The sequence below is a fragment of the Stylophora pistillata genome, chromosome 2 (assembly GCF_964205215.1).
Source record: "Stylophora pistillata chromosome 2, jaStyPist1.2, whole genome shotgun sequence".
Classification (NCBI taxonomy): domain Eukaryota; kingdom Metazoa; phylum Cnidaria; class Anthozoa; order Scleractinia; family Pocilloporidae; genus Stylophora; species Stylophora pistillata.
Window position 1 is genome coordinate 55,164,782 of NC_142520.1, and position 19,275 is coordinate 55,184,056.

The following is a 19,275-nucleotide window of genomic DNA, read 5'->3' on the forward strand; positions in this document are numbered from 1 at the left end:
TAATAAAATTAGCTTTTTTTTACAAGGCCTAATGCGATCATCGATCGCATGGATTGATCCTGCTTTGCAGGATCAATCTTGCTTCACAATCAACAGATGACTCCAAGCCAGTCCATCAAGTAGAGTAGCACTGTTATCAGTCGCTATGCTAAGCGTTGTGTTTGCTTGGAAATACAACAGAACGGTATTAGTGGTATTAACCCAAGTCTTTCTTGTGTTGGGCAACGGCATCAATATGCCGCTTGCTGTGGTGACAAACGAATTGCTCAAGGTAAACTTGAGATTATGTAGATGTTGAGACTGGACACCATCGATGTATGTGACCAGATACAGGCCGGCGTTTACGACTATGAGTTTTGTATTGTCTGAACTGTTGACGGTGAAATCAGCGTTATCACTCTGTGTTACGTTTGTGGTATGATCTGATGTGCCATTTACGTAAAATGTTACCTGCGACGCGTTGTTATGAGCGCAGTTCCCCCGATACCAGATCTTTTTTGTTGCATTTGTCAGCTCCGTCTTTGTCGCTTTTGTATCGATATTTGTCTGTAAAGATGTTTGGATATCATCAACATACTTTTTCGTTACCGCCGAATTGGCAGCAGACGGTTGTTTTGCGAGAGTAAGCGCGGAATTTATTCTGACTCCGCCACTCACAAAGCTGTACCAAGTTGTCCAAACAGATTTCGGTATGCTGTTGTGATAACCTTTGCTTCCGTAAATGATCACCCAGATGGGGAGTTTCTGGTCGTAAGACTGGCCAGACTTGTTTTTGATCACAACGTCAAACATGAGGTAGTTGGGTGTCGCATTTGACCATTTAGTCATGTGAATCAAGGCGACGATGTGATTTTCAAATCGATTACTACGCTGAGCTGAAATAGTTTCAACAGAAGATGTTGCCGTCAGAGTCACACTGTTTGGATCGACTTTACTCGATAGCCAACACAACTCACAGACGACGGTGTATTCGGCTTGGTCAGCCTGATACATATTCACGCCAAACCGAGAAGAATAACCTTTGACAGCGTCGATGCTTAAATCAAACGGTTTTGTTCGAGGGTTTGTGGGGTACAGAACAACCTGGTCTGTGATATTTTTGCCGGTGATGTCGTCCTCGTCAGAAAACTGACCGTTTTTGCTCATGATGTATGAGAGGTCGTTACTCAACTGAGGGCCCGCTATGCTATGCGCTAATTTATCCTCGACAAATTTTTTGTTCACAAGATCGCTATCGGCTGCGGCTGTATGACTAGAAGTGACTTTGTTGGAACCCATTGCAAGATCACCTGTCATTGTATCACCCGATTTATTTACCTTTCTTTGAGCTATAGTATACACATTCATAACAGTTGTATCTACATACTTCATACTAACAGCTTCATCGTTATCTGAGAATGTGTCAGGCAGATTCACGATTTTGCGTTTACGCGCGTCTAAAGTTTGCTTGTCATTAAGGTTGCGAAAGCTTGACACTGTCTTTTTCAGGTTGTCAACGTAAACTTGTGTAGCACTCGATAGAGTGGTCATATCGAGAAGACCTTGGAGATGTCTTTTCATTGCACCCGCTTCGTAGCGTGAGACGAGTGTGTTTGAATTTTCGTATGTTGCTTGTTGTTGTGTCGTCATGCCTAGATAATTCTCTCTCTTGGTGTTGATCACATCTTTACCATTCATATCAAGGTTAGCTGTCATCTTCTGGGTTCCATCCAATAGCATAACGGCTGATGTATCAGCTTTGCCGCTCAAGCCGTTAAGCACCGTTGATGTATCGGCTTTCTTCGCGAGTTCGGTGTTTAGTTTGTTTTCGTTTACAGCGGCGGTGCCATTGAGTGGTTGATCGCTTAGACCTGTAACCTGTCGGTCTGCTCCATGTGTGCTTGTGAAAGTTATTTTCTTCTTCAAATCTGAGAGATCGATGTTACTACCTGACGCTGATGAACCGGCAGGGCCAGTAGGCCCTTGAGGACCTTGCGGACCGGCAGGGCCGGTGTCGCCTTTCACTCCTTGTAAACCTCTTGGCCCTGTAGGTCCTCTCGGACCGGCAGGCCCTTGCAGGCCTTGCGAGCCGGTGTCGCCTTTGTCGCCTTTGTCGCCTTTACCACCTTTGACTCCACGTGCACCTTGCGGGCCAGCGTCGCCTTTCGCACCTTGCGGGCCAGCGTCACCTTTAGGACCTTGCGGGCCAGCGTCGCCTTTCGCACCTTGCGGGCCAGCGTCGCCTTTCGCACCTTGCGGACCTGTAGCACCACGAGGACCTTGCAGGCCTCGCACACCGGCAGTGCCGGTGTCGCCTTTCTCGCCTTTGTCTCCCTTTACACCTCTCGGGCCTTGTGCGCCAGTAGCGCCGGTGGCTCCACGTGGACCTTGCGGGCCTTGTGCGCCAGTAGCGCCAGTGTCGCCTTTAGGACCTGGCGGTCCTGCAGGACCTTCTTTCGATCCGCCCGCCTGGCGGTGATCGACTTCGTGATAACCATCTGACCAACCCATCTTGTCTGTTTTGTAATCTCTTCAGATAATTTGAAGAGATTTTTTATGTATTCACCTCAGGTGAAGCAGCTGCATAACACGCTCAAGACCTTTTCAAGGCCTAACACGCTTGATATTGTGCGCGGTTCACCGGCAGGGTCGATAGCGTCTTTTGTGCCTTTTAGACCTTGGGGTCTTGTAGGGTCCGGTGGGCCTTCAGACCCTTTCTTCGATGCTTCATACACTCTTGGATCAAAATTGTGATCAAAACCGTCGTAACATCCCATGCTTTCTGTTTGTAACTTCTTCAGATAATTTTTTTTGTTTTTTTGTTTGAATTATACTTCGGTAAAATACTTCACGATAAAGCGCTCGTTTGACGAGGTATCGCTGTGTGACAGAGGTTTTACCACATCGTTGAATACTTGATACAGACTCTTTTCAGCAAGGTCGCGCCTTTTCAGTCTTCCACTCACCTCGTTCAAAAACCACAGGCAATAATAGCCGCACAACACACTCAACATAGCTTGATATTTCACGTTGTTGTATGCATAATTTATATCAAAGGTTTTGGAAAGCGTTACAACTTCCTCGGGTGGGTGTAATCCGAACGAGTCAAAATATAAGATGAGGTTAGAACCGAAAAACATCGCTACCCAGTGTGATCCGCTTTCGTGTGACTCGTTAAGATTCATCACATAGCAATGCTTTGGTTTACAATCTCTTATGTGATCTCTCGAGATCACACCGTCAAAGTTTGAGATCTTGAGGTAGTTTACCCACGCTTCGATATCGAGGTTTGTTATGGGTTTGTTTTCAAATGAGGGTTTCAGAAGATGTCTCCTACGATCGGAATGTTTTTGAAGGGTGAGTTCTGATTGCTGATTGCTGTCTCTTAGTCAGCTTTATTTTCAAATCACCACCAGATTGAAGCGCGGCGAGAATGTCCCTCTTCTGTTTATCTGTCAAAAGATCTTTGTACGCGGCGAGTTCTTTAATTTTCGAGTTTGGTACGAGACCTGCACCTAGGATTTTGTCTGTAGCAAAATTACCTAGACTTGTGAGCGCTCCCGTTGCAAGTCCGGGTATTGTCTTCGTAGCTAATTTCGTTACAGTTGGTATTACTTTGGGCAATACTTTTGAACCGAGCGCTAAAAGTGATGAGAAGAGGCTGCCACCTTGCTGTGCAACCTTTCTAATCTGAGTTTTGCTTATCTTGAGGTCTACTCCCTTTCCTCCGGCTGCAGCTTTTCGACCAATTTCATCTGCTTTCAGCCTGGTAGCTACACCTGACCTTTCTCCCACCATGACACTTGCTCCATCTGACACAAAGCTTTTAAACCAGTCAAAATTGAGACTGTGTTTCTCAATGACTTCCAGAAGGATGCTTGTGATGGTTAAAGAATCTGCTGCGTCAGAGCTGGCGAGAACATTTTCCAAACACAAAAATTTCACCTCAACCTTTTCGCTACCCCTGTTATAATACTGGATGAAACCAATCATTTGCTCCAAATTTGCAATGTCAGTCATGTCATCAACCATCACCCCAAATGGCCCAGTTACAGCAGAAATGACTTCATTTTGAATCATTTCACCAAGAAGAAGCAACATGTTGCGAAAGGAACCTACTGTTGTGTGATTAAAGCCACTCATATCACACCCCAGCTTCGCAACCAACTTTAACTCTTTCATTCCCAGGCTCCCGGGGGTGGATTTTAAGGATACAAGAGGACCAACAAATAAATGTTTCTAAGTTGTTTAATGGTCAACATACTACCATAAATGAGATATCAAATGAAACTTTAGACATTTCTTTTTAAGAATACATCATTTAATACAGTGTCATATAGTCACAGCTTCTAATAAAATATTAATAAACTTAATAAAAAATATATTTTAATATAAAAAATTAACATTTTTCAAGTTACAAAGCCTGTAGCAAGACCCAAATGTTTAAAATGCAAGGTAAAATTGTCTACAAAGTTATTCTATCTCCAGTACTCTACTTTAGAATGATAATCACCCCAACAGTTGTGATCCTTCTGGATGCACAGGAAAACATTACACACCCTGCAAAATATGCTTGGGCGTGGCACATATGGAACTGGGGGTGACCTATCCTTGGGAACATCTTTGAAGTCATTTTTATGAGATAGTCTTATTTTTTTGCTGCAAACAGCACAATTTCCCCTAGTTGCAAGCATTTCTGGCATATGTGCACCCACATTTTGGATTCGTAACTCCTCATTTCGTGGCGCATTTGGGGTCTTTGGTTGGGTACGGGAATTCCCTATCAGACCCTCGGCCAACTCATACCTGAAGTCCAAAGCAACCCTCCTAGGTCTGTTTGTTCCCTCCCTTTCATGGCATTCAATGACAAAGGCATTGTGAATGGCCACCTCTACCTCATGGAAAAGAACACGACGGTTCCACTTCACTGTTTTCCTGATACAAGTGTAATACCTTAGCATTTGATCAGCTTGATCAACCCCACCCATGTAATTATTATAATCCTTCAACAAGGGTGGGCAAGGGACATCTCCACTTTCCCCTCCCTCTCCCGCCCCTCTTCGCCGAACAACCCTTGCCTCAGCATTTGCCCGCCGTGGAAATTCAGGGGGGTGAATGGTAGACAAAAAGTAAACAGCTTTGTTGTCTAGCCACCCAACAGCAAGAAGTGGACCACACATCCGCCATTGATATGTGCCCCTGGCCAAGCCCCTGGTCCCTTCAAATAATATTTCCTTGGGAAAATTCTTCCTCGATCCCTTGATGGTCCCACAAGCATAAATACTGTTTTCAAATAAATACTGATAAAGATCCACGCTTGTGTAAAAATTATCAGTATATAAATGATGGCCAAAACCCTCCAATCCAGTGCACAATTCCTTTACCACCCTAGTTGCTAGTCCCGCCTCTGCCCTTTCCCCTGGATTTCTCCCTATATACAATTGCTGCCTATAAATATATTTACTTTCTGAATCTGCCAAGACCCAGACTTTGATGCCAAAACGGATTGGCTTACTTGCAATAAACTGGCGGAAGGACAAACGCCCCCTCCAAGGAATCATACATTCATCAATAGATATGTTCTTATGGAGATTATAAGCTTTTTCAAAGTTAGGAAAAAGCAGTTCCAATAGTGGCTTTATTTTGTGTAACTTATCGTATCCTGGTTGTCCAGCAGGAACAATAGCAGCATCATCAGAGACATGCAAATAGCGCAAAATCTGGAAGAAGCGATTCCTGGGCATGACTTCACCAAAGGCAGGAACATTAGTAAGCCATTCCTGCTGCCAGTACATTTTAGCCTCAGGCAATTTCACAATTCCCATGGCAATGTTTAGTCCAAAGAATGCCTTCAGTTCTTCCAGGGTCACATCTTTCCAGGCCCCACCATCAGTACCAGCAGCCCTCTTCCTTTGTGCATTCAGATTTGTCATTGTCAATAACAAATTCCACACATGGTGGTCAAAAAACAGTTCAAAGTACTCAAGAGCACTTGCCTGCCTCCTCTCACCTCGTCTTGTTGGCCCAACAGCACTTGTAAACTGTTTTAAATTTTTCCTGCTGTTTTCCTCTAACCAAACATATTGTTGGCCGCCATCTTGGATTCTGGCTCCTCGGTTTCCTCCTCTCCTCCCTCTGGCTCTCACCGCTCCTTGGCCTCTTCTTCGACCACGTGCTCTGCCAATGGCTTCTCGAAGCTGTCGAGACCTGTCTTGTCGCTGTTCTCTCACATATTCGCGACGATCTACCTCACTTTCACTCGAAGACTCGCATTCTTCATCCGATAAAGAAGGACTGTCACCAGAATTATCCTCAAATCCCACTGAATTCTCAGGAAAAACGGCCACAACTTCCTCATCTTCGATCTCTGACTCAGACGAGTCATAAACGATCGATGGATCGGCGTCCATCGCATCTAGCCGCTCTAAAACTTCTTCTACAGACAAATTTTCTCGGATTCGACAAGTCGCCATTTTTAAATATCCTGATGATAAACAAGAAAGGTGTAACCGAGAAAGGCAAAAAATTGCGAGGAAAACGTCCCAAACTAGCCAGAATAAGACTCAAAACAACACTGATGGTTTTTAATCGTACCCAGACTCCGACTTCACGGTAGTAACACGAGGAACGCCTGGAGCCTTTTGTGTGTGGTCCAGGTAGCCCTGTAGGGCTACCTGGGAAGGAAAGGGTTAACAGACTCTTAACCTTGACATTTGCTATATCCTCCTTTGCCAACCAGTAAAGGCAATAGAAAACTCTTTCATACACATCAACCTGAACTTCAGCATTATGATCGAGCTCTTTCTGGAAAACTGACAACCTGTTCATAAGAATGGCAGTGATTGCATCTTTGTGTCTCTTTGTTGCAATGTGCTCCTCGAGGCAATCTTTCTTTAACCTTGTGCTTGGTTCTGCAGAAAAAAATTCCTTTTTGTTTTGGGGATTCTTGGAATCAAACTTCTTGCAGATCAGACAGTATTGACCTTCTCCTTCGATGTAAACGAGCCACCACATCTGTACTTTAGGGCTATAGGCCAAATCCTTATTAAAGATAAGGCTGTGATTAAACATCTGCTTCTTTTTGGTTGTTTTGATGCGTGCTCTTTCTTCTTGAGACACACCCAAGCAGTCACGCTTTTTGCAGAGAATGTAGTGATGAATTTTCTTCGTCTGCTGTTCTTCAGTGAAACTGTTCGTGATATCACTCTCTGACAGTGACTGTATACACACAGTATCTGTGGGAGGAAAATACATGTAAGATTCTTTACCTTTTTTCTTCAGTGTGTGATGGAAACCACCAACTAGAGAAGGCTACTCTCAAAAAAAGAAAGAAATATCACGAATTGTAATAAAAAGTTCGTTTACCTTCAGCGTGGTTGGTAGGGGCTGCGGTCACAGAGATTTCTTGGCAGTCGCGTAACACATTGACGGGCAAACTTTCGGCATCTTCGAAGTTTAAGGACGTACTAGGCGTTGCAGAAGACCCTTCCGTGTCTGGTGCATCTAACGAAAGCAGTGAGAATATGTATCGATGTTGACAATGTGTACCATTTATCCCCCATGACCAACGCGTTAAATAAACCAAGCATAGTTATTTCGCGCTCACGTATATGACCTCACGTATACAAAATTTGAGTTAAAGGCGGAGATTTAATTTTATTTTTTAGCGCGACATACAAGCTCCATAAATAATGCATTGTTAGCCAAAATTTCAATCGATTAGATAAATCAATTTTATTCCGCGGGCACAATTGTTTTAACTGTTTTTTTTAGTTATCAGAAGAACAATGCTTTGCTAAACAATCAATTTCAGTAAAACTCATATATGTTAAGCGAGCCGTAACATGTGGCGCGACTTATGTCGCGACTAGTCTGGCTGTGTCGGCTTCGTATAAAATTAATTTTCCATAAAGAACTGTAAAACATTCAGTTTCACCCGCTTTACTGATTATGAAGACTTGAAATGAAACTTTAAGTCTCACAAAAATCTTAAAAATGCCTGGCTTATATAAAAAGTTAAATGTGACCAAATTTGTGTCGGCATAAAATTTATTTAATCGCCAGAGTCTGCCAGTTCATTCTCGAAACGGCGCCTCACGAAACCAAGCGTTGAATAAATAAAAGCATCCCTTATAAATCGCCTTGTTGACAATAAATAATTCAACCTAAGCGATACAATATTGTTTTCAAGCAATGTTTCATTCATAACATGCACCAATACTTATTTTCTGATGGACTGGGGGATTGTAAACAGGAACCCGGCGAACATTTGCATTTTAAAAAGTGTTTCATACCTGCAATCTCCTTTCTTTGCTGTTTGAACCCAAACTGGGTTAAAAGCGGCTGTGATTTCTGCCTTTTCATCCGGTGACTGGGACCGTTTTCTTAAAGAAAGCGCCAAGTACAAAGCTCTCACGAATTCACAAACAGATTCAAACACGCGATGTGGAGAAGAAGACGATTTCATAATTCGCTTACGCAAGAAAAAACTAGTCACGAAATAGCAGGATCAAATGTCGGTCTTTCGTGGGAAAACGCAAATGGTTTCCAGTCCAAGTTGAATGCTGTTGAATAAAAGAGTTACGATTTCTGATGCTGGAACGCGATCAGTGGGCAAGAACAAAATATGTTATCCTTAACTTTAACCCATAGGAATCGGAACTTTTTGTTTTTTTAATTTTTTTTTTTAATTTTGACTTCCAAAAGTACCCGGCGCTAACGCTCGAAGTAGCCGGTGACTTGCGTCGGGCGCCGGTTACTTTTGAAAACACTGAGTCGTTTCACTCCACTAATCTTTACAGGCGATTTGGAACTATAAGCTTGATACAAAGTGGTTCGCTTTTTCGTTTCATAACACACTGCTTTAACTTTGGATGCGTTGCTCGTCTGAACATGGCAGTGAAAATATGGTGTCTTTGACTTGTTGTTAGCCTTTTTGATAGGACTAAGAGTATTTCTTTATTATGGCGAGCATATGGTGTAGGTCTAGGAGGTGGCGGCATGTTCATAAGTCCACAAAACCTCTTACCTGCCGCACGTCCACAACCAACAGATCTTGAAGCATACACAAATCTTCTGTTTACTTCAAAGAAACGGCCTATTTGAGCTGAAGTAAAGAATTCCATAGACCAACCACACGAGCAGCAAAGCAAACGAAGATTCGAGGCACAACCTTTGCGTTTCATAGCTTGCTCTTGTAAAATTAAATCACAAACAAAGCATTCTTTGCATGGCATACATTCCATCACAGAAGACAAAATTCTCATATCTACAAACCGAAATCCACTTATGATTGACTCCTTACACTCCTTGATACCCTCAGAAGATGCGGTGGTCAGACCTGCTGGAATCTTGCGGGCAGAAGCTGAACATTCTTTCCCAAGACCTTTGGTGCTGACACTCGTTTTTTCCTTCTTCGAACGCTTCGATTCAGTAGAGTACTGGTTTCCACGATATTTACGCTTTTTTGTGTAACCAGAACGAGCCTTTGGTGGCATTGATAAATAAATTATCAAGCAAAATCGCAATAGGAATAGAGTGAACGAATACGACCAAAATGGTGGATGATAAGTTGGGAAATAGTGTCGCCACATATCATCCGCCATTTTGGGTGCTCGTAACTCACTGCATGTATGCCTGATTGAAATGTCAATAAACAACGGGAATAACCAGGGAGGGGTCCCAGGAGAAATTCCGTCGTTTCCTTTTGACTGCAACTGCGTTTTGTTTTCATAAACAAACCGTTGCTATGGTCGTTGCTAAGGTGAAAATTCATACTCGCTAAGGAATTTAGCAAAATTTTTGACTTTACCTCCTGAATATGGAAAAAAGGAAGCTGTAGAATGAAAGAGTAATGGTTAAAGATACCAAAAAGCACCATTTTCAAAATGAAAGTTTTTTGACAAAAAATACAAATTTTTGAGTGGAAGACCACCTTAAAAGAATTGTTTTCTGTACACATTGGAAGATTTCCATTACAATAATTTAATAATAAATCAATACATTTTACTCAAATATTTGTCTTATTGAAGATACTACTATTTTATTCTTATAATGTTACATGAATGTGAAGAAAATGTTATTGTAGAGAGGGAGAAGTTCTGAATGTGTGCAATTGCATCCATTTAGAAGTTAAAAAAATAAGGTGTCTATCTCTGCTTACCTTGAGATGTAGGTCCTACAGGGGAGACTTGGGCAGTTGATGGCAGTGTCGTGGGCATTTGTGCTCCTGATGGTGGTAATGTTGCAGCAACTTGGGCTTGTGACGGTGTAGTGGGTTTTTCAGCGCGTGATGGTGTAGTTGGTTTTTCAGCGCGTGATGGTATAGTGGGTTTTTTGGCGCGTGATGGTATAGTGGGTTTTTTTGGCGCGTGATGGTATAGTGGGTTTTTTGGCGCGTGATGGTACAGTGAGTTCTTGAGCTCATGATGGTGGTGTAGTGGGTTCCTTTGAACCTTGTAATGATGGTGTGCGTTTTGTGCTGTTTGATGTTGGTTTTAAAGGCATCTTTCTTTTTTAAGTCAAGTTGAAATCCAAGCTGATTAATCTGTAAATGACATGTCAGTGTAATTATTTATTTAGCTGCCCTTGTTATAAACTTAATCACAATTGATAGATAATATATAATGTCTAAAAGTAATAAAACAAGATTACCTGCTTAAAAGTTAACCAATGCACGAATGGTTTTGTGATCTGAAAAATAGGTTTCTAGAATCTGAAATTGTATTTCTGTTTCAGACAAATTGGTATAGATGTGATCAATACAAGTATTTCTGTCAGTTGTAAAGCTTAAAACCAGTTGTCTATAATTAGTCTCTTACAAATTAATTATTGAGTGATACACTCTGTGAGCTATTAAAGTAATTTACATTTAAGTCTCCAATAAAAATATTAACTCGAGTTGGCAAACAATCAAGCATATGCTGGACAGCACTTCATAATTGTGTAATTGGTACTGCTGGTGATCTGTATACACCCACTTTAGATATATGAGGCTTGATCATTACTCGCACCTATTTTATCTTTACAAAGGTAAACCACGTGAACTTTTTGTAAATCCCAAGAATAGAAACTTCCGATCAAGGGTGTTTCGTCTAATTCCCTCACTTTATAGGTCGTCACTTTACCAGGTACCACTTGACGAATTTCAAATACTTCCTCTGTCCACCCGGTTAAATAACTCTTTTTAAATAGACTCCCAATATATCCAGGTGATTCGTATTCATGGTGTTGAGTGTTTGTCTTGGACATTGTATTTTGTATTAACACTTAAGAAGTATTAACGTCATCCACACTTTGATTATGTAGTACGTCATCCAATACTTGCTAAGGAAATGGGAGTAAAGCCGGTGATAGATTCTATATGTATATTTTCCACTAAACCATCTCATGATTAACATGAGGTGAAAGACTCTTTGATTTAAGGGAAATCTCAATGGTCTCAATACGTAGGTGAACAAGGTAAGTTCACACCCAGGAGGAACCCAATCGTAAGGGGTACGTCTACGTTTTGTCTCGTAGATGAAATTCTCTATTCTCCGACATAAGAAGGCGATCACCGAGTAATGCAGGTAAAGTAGTTTCGACCACAGAGACATGGTTTTTACCCCCGACGCCGTTTACACACAAATGTCAGAGATTTGGTTCACATCTCACACTTTTATTCACTTATTCCTCACATACTCAAACATTTCACACCACTCCTCTAACTCAAATATTTCCATTTTACTTCGGTGATGGGGAATAAATGGTTCGTCTTGTTTTAAAATCTCGCGAACGAGTACCAGAAATACCCACACATCTCTATAATCTGCCACGCGGGAAATAAGGCAGTGACGAATTTCTAAAGTCGGAGTGGTTTCAAACCCTAAGATGGCATGCAACAAGACGCCAGCGCGACCCGATTTATTACAAGCATGTGTATCGTATTTATAAATTTCGTACGGGCAAAGATAGGACTGATAATATACTTCTTTGGGATACGAATCGGGAAGGTCTTTACAGCTCTCCATCCTCCCATAAAATGACTGCACGCATTTCTTAACAAACAAATTTAATGACATGCGTGCTAACAATACTTCGAGACTATGAGAAGAATGTGCAAAACATTTCACGACATCACAATTTTTTGTGCATCTCCAGGTGAATGTGAACCTATCAATCTACAGTAACAATTTAAGATGAAAAGTAAAAAAATGTTCAAAAATGTTTAAAAACGAAATCAATGTTCACATGAAAAGTAAAAATGTTTAAAAAGAAATCAATGTTAACATGAAAAGAAAAAATGTTCAAACGTTTTCTTCTTCTTCCTTCTCTGACTCTTTATTCTCCGACTCTTTCTTCTTCCCTACTTTTTCAACTCGTGCCATCTGGTCTTCCAGTTTATGTGAACAGATGTGGCATAGCACCACTCGTACACTTGCTGGGCGAAACTCATGTTGAACTCGTTTTGGGGTAAATTTGGGCAACAGACCAATAAATCTTCCATGGTTCAATTGAATCAAGCGCACGATTAATTGGAATTGTTGGAGAATCCTTTAGTCGAAGTGCAAGATGTCAGAATCTTATCGTCGCAAATTGTAGAAGTGGTCGTGAAACGCTGCGAAGCAGACCCGCCTAAAGGTATGACGACCAATGTGTTTATTGCCGCATTTACCACAGCTTTAGCGCGACTCAAATTATACGAGTCTTTAGAAATTGTGGGGAAACAAGTACTGTATTGCGATACAGATTCCGTCATGTACAAATGGGGTCCTGAACAACCCGAAATTTTGTTAGGGGATCATTTAGGACAAATGATGAATGAATTAGAAGACGGTGATCACATTGTCAATTTTGTGAGTGCTGGCGCAAAGAACTATGGGTATAAAACCCATCATGGACACGTGACATGTAAAGTGAAAGGGTTTTCCTTAACCCTAAAACCACCAAATGGACCATATGGTCCGTCGACATGTATACATGGTATTGGAAGTAAGAATAATTGTTAAAATGTCTTTAAAACTGTTTCTACAACTTAAACATCATTGTAAAGGAAATCTTAATTTAATTTGAAGTAGAAAAAGCTTTTAAAATACATCAGTTAGGCAGTTGTGTGCCACAGTTCAAAACACTCAATAGTCAGAGGAACATTCCACTTTCCACAGTAAATACGGCCACGGCTTCCACAGCCACAAGCACAGTAACCTTTGTTCTCTTTTCTTAGGCCAATGTTCTGCCTTGTCAAACCTTGGTCCTGGGAGTCCAGAGGGCCTCCCAACTTTCTTTCTTCCTGTAAATTTTCCACACAGAGAGACCACAAGCTCATCTCTGAACACCTTCTGCTTTCTTGAGTTATGATCTCCCCTGAGAAAACACTCACAAATCCATGCATTGACAATTGCCATGTCCAACATCTGCATAAACACAGGCATCCACCATTTACTAGACTTCCTAGAACATTTGTAATATGACAGATGTTGATCATTTGTATCCACTCCTCCCATGTACTTGCGGTAGTCCACCACGACTGAGGGACACTGCTTGATAACACCTTCCACATGACCTTTCTCTTTTCTCCTGACATCTTCTACCCCTGGCTTTGCCATAGTAGACAGCACATATACATCCTTTGTATCCTTCCACTTCAGTGCAAAAAATCTTGGTTCTTTCATCATCCACTTACTCTCTCCAGTTTTGAGTCTGGCCATGTGAAGTTGATGAGGAAACCCCACCCGGTTTGGTCTGGTCGTCCCAGTACAAAAGATTCCTTGCTCAAGAAGTGAACTGGCTAATGACAAACTTGTATAAAAGTTATCAAAGTACAGCTTCCAGGGAATACCCCTTGGAAGAGAAGTACAAAGATCACTCGGGCTCGTTAAGGCATGGCTCTGGATGATAAAATCCCCCCCGCGAAGTCAATCGCGCCTGGAGAAAAACATTTCAAAATGGCGGCAAAGATGGCGGACATTGTGGCACATCGAAGTTTCGGAAACTCTGTCGCTCTCTTATATTCTGAGGCTTGTTTTTGTTAGAGGTCTGGAATCTCTTGGGAAGAATATGTAGGTAAGAAATTTTTTATCACTGCTTCCTTTTTAACGTTGTTTAAAGGTGTTCCTTGTTGTGCGTCCTTCGATTGAATTCAGTGTGAGTTCCATCAGACTAGATCATTCTAGGCTTTATGCGTTTGTTGACCGACAGGAAAGCTACGTATTACTTTCATTGCCGAGCAGGTGTTAATTTAGTTCCACGCTTTTTTAATTCAATATGTTTCGGACGAAGCGTGAGAAATTGAAATTGTTTTGTGTTGATAGAGAATCTTTCTTTTGATCAGCGTATCCTGTGTTAAATATAAGGTCCAACTTACAAACGTGAAGAGAAAGGGACATTTGTAAGAAGAAAAGCATTTTGTTAGCTTAAGTTAAAATCATGTTTCGTAGAGGAATTTATGATTTAGTTCTGACAAGTAAACATAACATCAACAAACCTCAGTAAGTATGGAATTTTTCCGCCCTTGTTCTTTGCCTCAAAAAGTTTGATCACATCTCACAAGCTATCAAATTGCTAAATTGGATGAAAGTTAACCATGAGAACTAACAATACAGTCATTAGTTTCAAAATCACTTGAGTAGATTTAATTTGCTCGACATTATTCATCATGCACTTGGCAAATGTTACATTTTGAGCTCATTTTGTTCAATGAATCCTTTGGAAGCATAAATAAATTGATGACTTAAAAATTGCTGTACAAAATTAAACATTGCAACTTGATTAATCATGTTGTTGCTGTTCTTTTTTAGATTTATACCACGCTACATTGCCTTCAGTTATGTTCCAGATCTACATACATGTAGGATACTCATATTTATCAGTTGGATTGTTATACTAAAGTTCCTCAAAATGGTATGTATTAAATTTTTTTTTTTGGTGCTTTTTCATGCTTACAGTACATGTGGAACCCACTGAAGAAAGCTTTTCTTTGGACTTAATGTTGAGGACTGTAAATATTAATTATTTTCAGGGCTTGGAAAAATATTATGCAAATCACAAAATATCAGCATGTATTATACGTTAAAACATTGAATATTTGAAGTGTTTATTTAGGAAGGTGAATGGTGATCTTCCATATTTTCAGTAGCTCAGTGGCAACTTTATTTTTCCTCCATGTTTTTGCTATAACTGGATCTTTTTTCATGTGTTTTTCTGTGGGATTTTTTTTAAAGACTTTCTTGAAGTTGGCTGACCACTCAGTAATTGCTTCATTTATGTCCTTGTATTTCTTTAGAACTTGTACTTGAATTTGTGCCAGGTGATTTAAGAAGTGTTCTTTGTGGTATCTTGAGCTTGAATTTTTTGTTGCATTTTTTTTAAGTTTTTCATATAATATAACATCTTTGGTTGTGCCAAGAATCTCTGAAAGAGCTTTTGCTGTTTTGCTGGATGGTAAAAAATCTTCAGATAATTTTGGTTTCTTAGCCAGTGGTTCACCGGTCTCATTTTGCACTGTTTCACTCAGCTGCTGTGGTTCCAGAATCTGATTATTTTCTAGGTTTTCAGTACTCTCTTCTTCATCAATTAATAGAGTTGTATCTTCAGCTTCTTCTTCACATTCACCATCACTCTCAAATGACTGATCTTGAACTGGCAGATTCTGTTGCATGCATTCTTCTCCATTATGGTTTTCTTCATTGGGAATTCTGGTAGCTGGGATTTTGATTCTGCTTTGAATGCATTCTTCCCAGCAGTGTTGAAGGAAAATTTTCTCCATTCTGATATTGGAGGAGCGAAAGTGGTGAAGGGAAGGTCCTTGCTCCCTGAATTCAATTTCCTCAGGACCATCAAAGAACTCAATACAGTCTTCATCCTCAATTTCTCTCCACCAAACTCCTTCTCCCGGTACGAGGAAGTCAGCAATAGACTGAAGGTGAGCCTCCCAGTGCCTAGCATGTGTGTTGATGACATCTTTGGGTAAAACTGTGTTTCCCAGCTTTGGTAGGGCTTTGCTGATGTTGCTGATTTCCTTTTCTTGCCTGATGATGCAGGTCACAGCTGTGTTTCCTCCTGAAGTCTTCTCTGCTTGCATATGCAGAACTGCATTGCTCACTAAGCTTTCAACTCGGTTGTTCCAGGTCTTCCTGGTGATGTCAGTCAGCTCCTCAAACAACCTCTCAAACATTTCTGCATTAGTTGAACGGTGTGAAGCAAGACGAAGAAGAAAGGCGGAATGAGATACACATGCATGGAAGTATATGCCAAAGAGCTTTCTGCTTGTTAAGGCTCTAGTTGGCGTCATCACTTTTCGGCACAAAATTGCATGCCTCCAACACAGGTTATGCAACCGTAATATCAACTTTGGTGACCTCTTTCTGTCCTGGGCATAAAAAATTTCCACCATTTCGCACAGGGTGGCCAGCAAAGCTCTTACATCATGGGTTGTTGTCTGGTAAAGGGCTATAGTTAAGTAGATTAGTGTCTTGCAATAATCTACTCCTCGTTTTTTCTCTTTGTTAAGTTGGACAGCCAGTATTTCTTTAAGTTTTATCAGTGTATCGATGTCAGAAATGTGATGTGGGATTTCTTCCAGAATGTTTTTAATGTGATTCATGGAGCAGTGAAGAGCTTCAAAACACAGTACCTCATAGGACTGGAGGTTGAGACTTTCCACAGAAACACTCTCATCCCCAAACAACAGTGCTGGAATTCTTGTTGCCCCTCCAAGTTCTTCATTTAAAATTTTTGCAAGTTGTGGTTTCGTTTTGTCTGAATCTCCAAGTCCTCTTGCTTCAATTTCAGCTCGTAGCTCGTTGACCTTGAGATCTTTAAATGGGTTCAGGAGTTGTTTTGCCTCTTTTCCTTTCCTTCCCGCTAACACCAGCTGTTGCCGTTCGGTCAATGTTCTGTACTTTCTTTGGGCCATGTAATCTAGATCATGGCACATGCTTAAATGCCCATCACAACCTGGGCAACCATAATGCCCTCCATGCTGATTTCCACATTCAAAGTTTGCTGCAGGGTTGTCTCCATTCATGAATCTCATCTCATCTTCTACTTCAACATCCTCCTCTGTTTTCACTTTTTGGGTTAAATTTACTAAATCATCATGTCTGGCTGGAACAAATTTTATCTGATCTTCAATACTGGAACTGCTCTGCCCCAGCATATACAGATAGGGCCTCTCCACTGTTGCCTGGACATCCACATCTTTTCCATATTGAACTCTAGCTTCTGCATCAGAGAAATGAATTGCTGGGTCATACATCTCTCTCACACAAAAGAGCATGTGACCATAATTTGAAAGGGTTGAATGGTCATGCCAAATCAGCCAATGCCTCTTCCGCTGAAAGCTTTTCAGCCTTTGTTTGATTTCATCATGTGTTCCCCTTATATCCTCACTGATCTTTTCTAGCTCTGCACGAATCTCACTTTCACTGAGCTCTTCATAAAATGCATCATTTTTTATTCGAAGGAGGTCTTTGTTTTTAATCAATGCTTCTTTTCTAATGTCTTGGAAGGGAATTTTCCTCGCTTGCAAGTGGCATTTCTTCTGCTCTATCTCTCCCTGTGCATTTATAGCCAATTTGGCAATCTCTCTTTCTATCACTGGCTCTCCTATGTTGAATTTGCCACTCTCTATTCCCTCATGGATGCTTTGCTTGAGTTGTTTATTTGATTGCATCACAGGCACAGAAATTTCTCCCCCCTTTTGCTTCCTCATAGCTCTGCGTACCCTGAATCCTGGAAAATTAATCAAACCTTACATGAGGCTAGAGAAATGAAAAAAACCCATGAAAGTATTATAGGGTCACATATTCATCATTAACTTGACTTAGACTGTTGTATGCATTCTTATTACTTTAGGCCTTCTTGTTCTACTTCTAAATTCTAAATTTTAACTCTTAAATCTCACTGTTCTTTAATTAATAAATCAAATTTTGTTCAATCCTAATACACAATTTCTTTCACTTATAAATGATATTGCAGAGATGTAACTCTCCACTGTCGGCTTAGTTACAAATTTACCACTTTTTTTACCTGTAAGGCCATCCTCTGAAGTGAGATGCACTTCTGATGGGGGCTTAAATCGGGTAATGTCTACTTTGTTTGAGTTTAAAAAGGCTTTGACTAATTGCCCTCCATTGCCAGGTGTCGAATCACTTCCCTTGGTTTTGATGTTGTACATTCTGGCTTTTTCTGACCAGTTTGGAGGACCATCAGGCCATGACTCTACATCTGCAAGTAGCTGGTCCAACTTTCCTTCTATGTTAGCAAGTGAAGCTGTGTGGGATCGTTCCCTGACCTTTGGTGGGGTCGTTTTTGCTCTCTCCTCGGCCTCTTCAAAGGTTTCAAAGGACAGGGCCATTCTTTGGATTTGTCTTGAACTGTAAGACTGACGAAGGCTAAGGTGAACTGCACTGTCATTTTGTGACATTTTGGTCTCTAGTTCTTTTTTTGTTTGCCTTCGCTCATTTCTCTTCCTTGTTTTCTTTTCAGCAGGTGAAGGCTTCTTTTTAAGATCCGCTTCAGGGACAAGCACTAGAATGTCACTTAGTGATTTTTGAAAGTTTTCCTGGCATTTTTCATTGTAAGTGGCATATATTGCTTCCCCAATGCTTTTTAATTTCCTTTTTGTGACCTTAGGTTCTCTCTGACATTGTCTCTTGACATTTGTGTTAAGTTCAGTCAGAGGTCCTTTCCTAGCACCTCTGCAAAACTTACTTATAGGGAAGGTAGATTGTAATTGAGAGTTGAATAAAAGGCAGGCCTGGCAGCTGGTCAATGAGTGATCTTTTTTCCCTTCTTTACTAATTACTTTGCCCTCATTCCAGTTCATTGAGGAAAATGCTGTTAGGTATGCTTCTTTTTCGGTTTTACTTCTCCAGTTGTAAAATTTTTCATCAATGGTTCTGTAATGCCGCATGAAGTCTTCCCGTTTTATGTGTAGCCCAGGGTATTCTTGAAAATGTTCATTGAAGATTTTAAATCTATCTTGCAGCAATCTAGCAGCAAACTTTGTATTTCCTTCACCGGGAATCCTTTCAGTTTTGCTTAAACTTTTAGTTTCTCTAAGAAACACTCTTGCCCAAGCACAGTCAATCTTTAAAGACATCTTTGTTGCCTTGGCAGAGGATATGGGATTTGATAATGTGTTCTAATTAAACACAAGTTGGAACTCTCCACGCTGCTACTTGAACTAGCTAACTGCTCGAAATTTAAGACAAATTGCGCGCCAAAAACTAAGGAGCTCATGTAACATGTCATACGAGCCGCGTTTGCGGACCACTTTATTCATTCATGAACTAATATAAAGTCTACGAAGGT

The 19,275-nt window shown here is 40.9% G+C and overlaps 1 protein-coding gene and 1 pseudogene across 1 annotated transcript in view; one reads left to right on the top strand and one right to left on the bottom strand.

The window, feature by feature from the left end:
* Positions 1-19,275, top strand: part of LOC111344527 (neurochondrin) — a 130,882-nt gene that overhangs the window by 58,208 nt on the left and 53,399 nt on the right. The gene's annotated exons all lie outside the window — the stretch shown is intronic.
* LOC148740471 (uncharacterized) lies at positions 15,271-17,671 on the bottom strand (annotated as a pseudogene).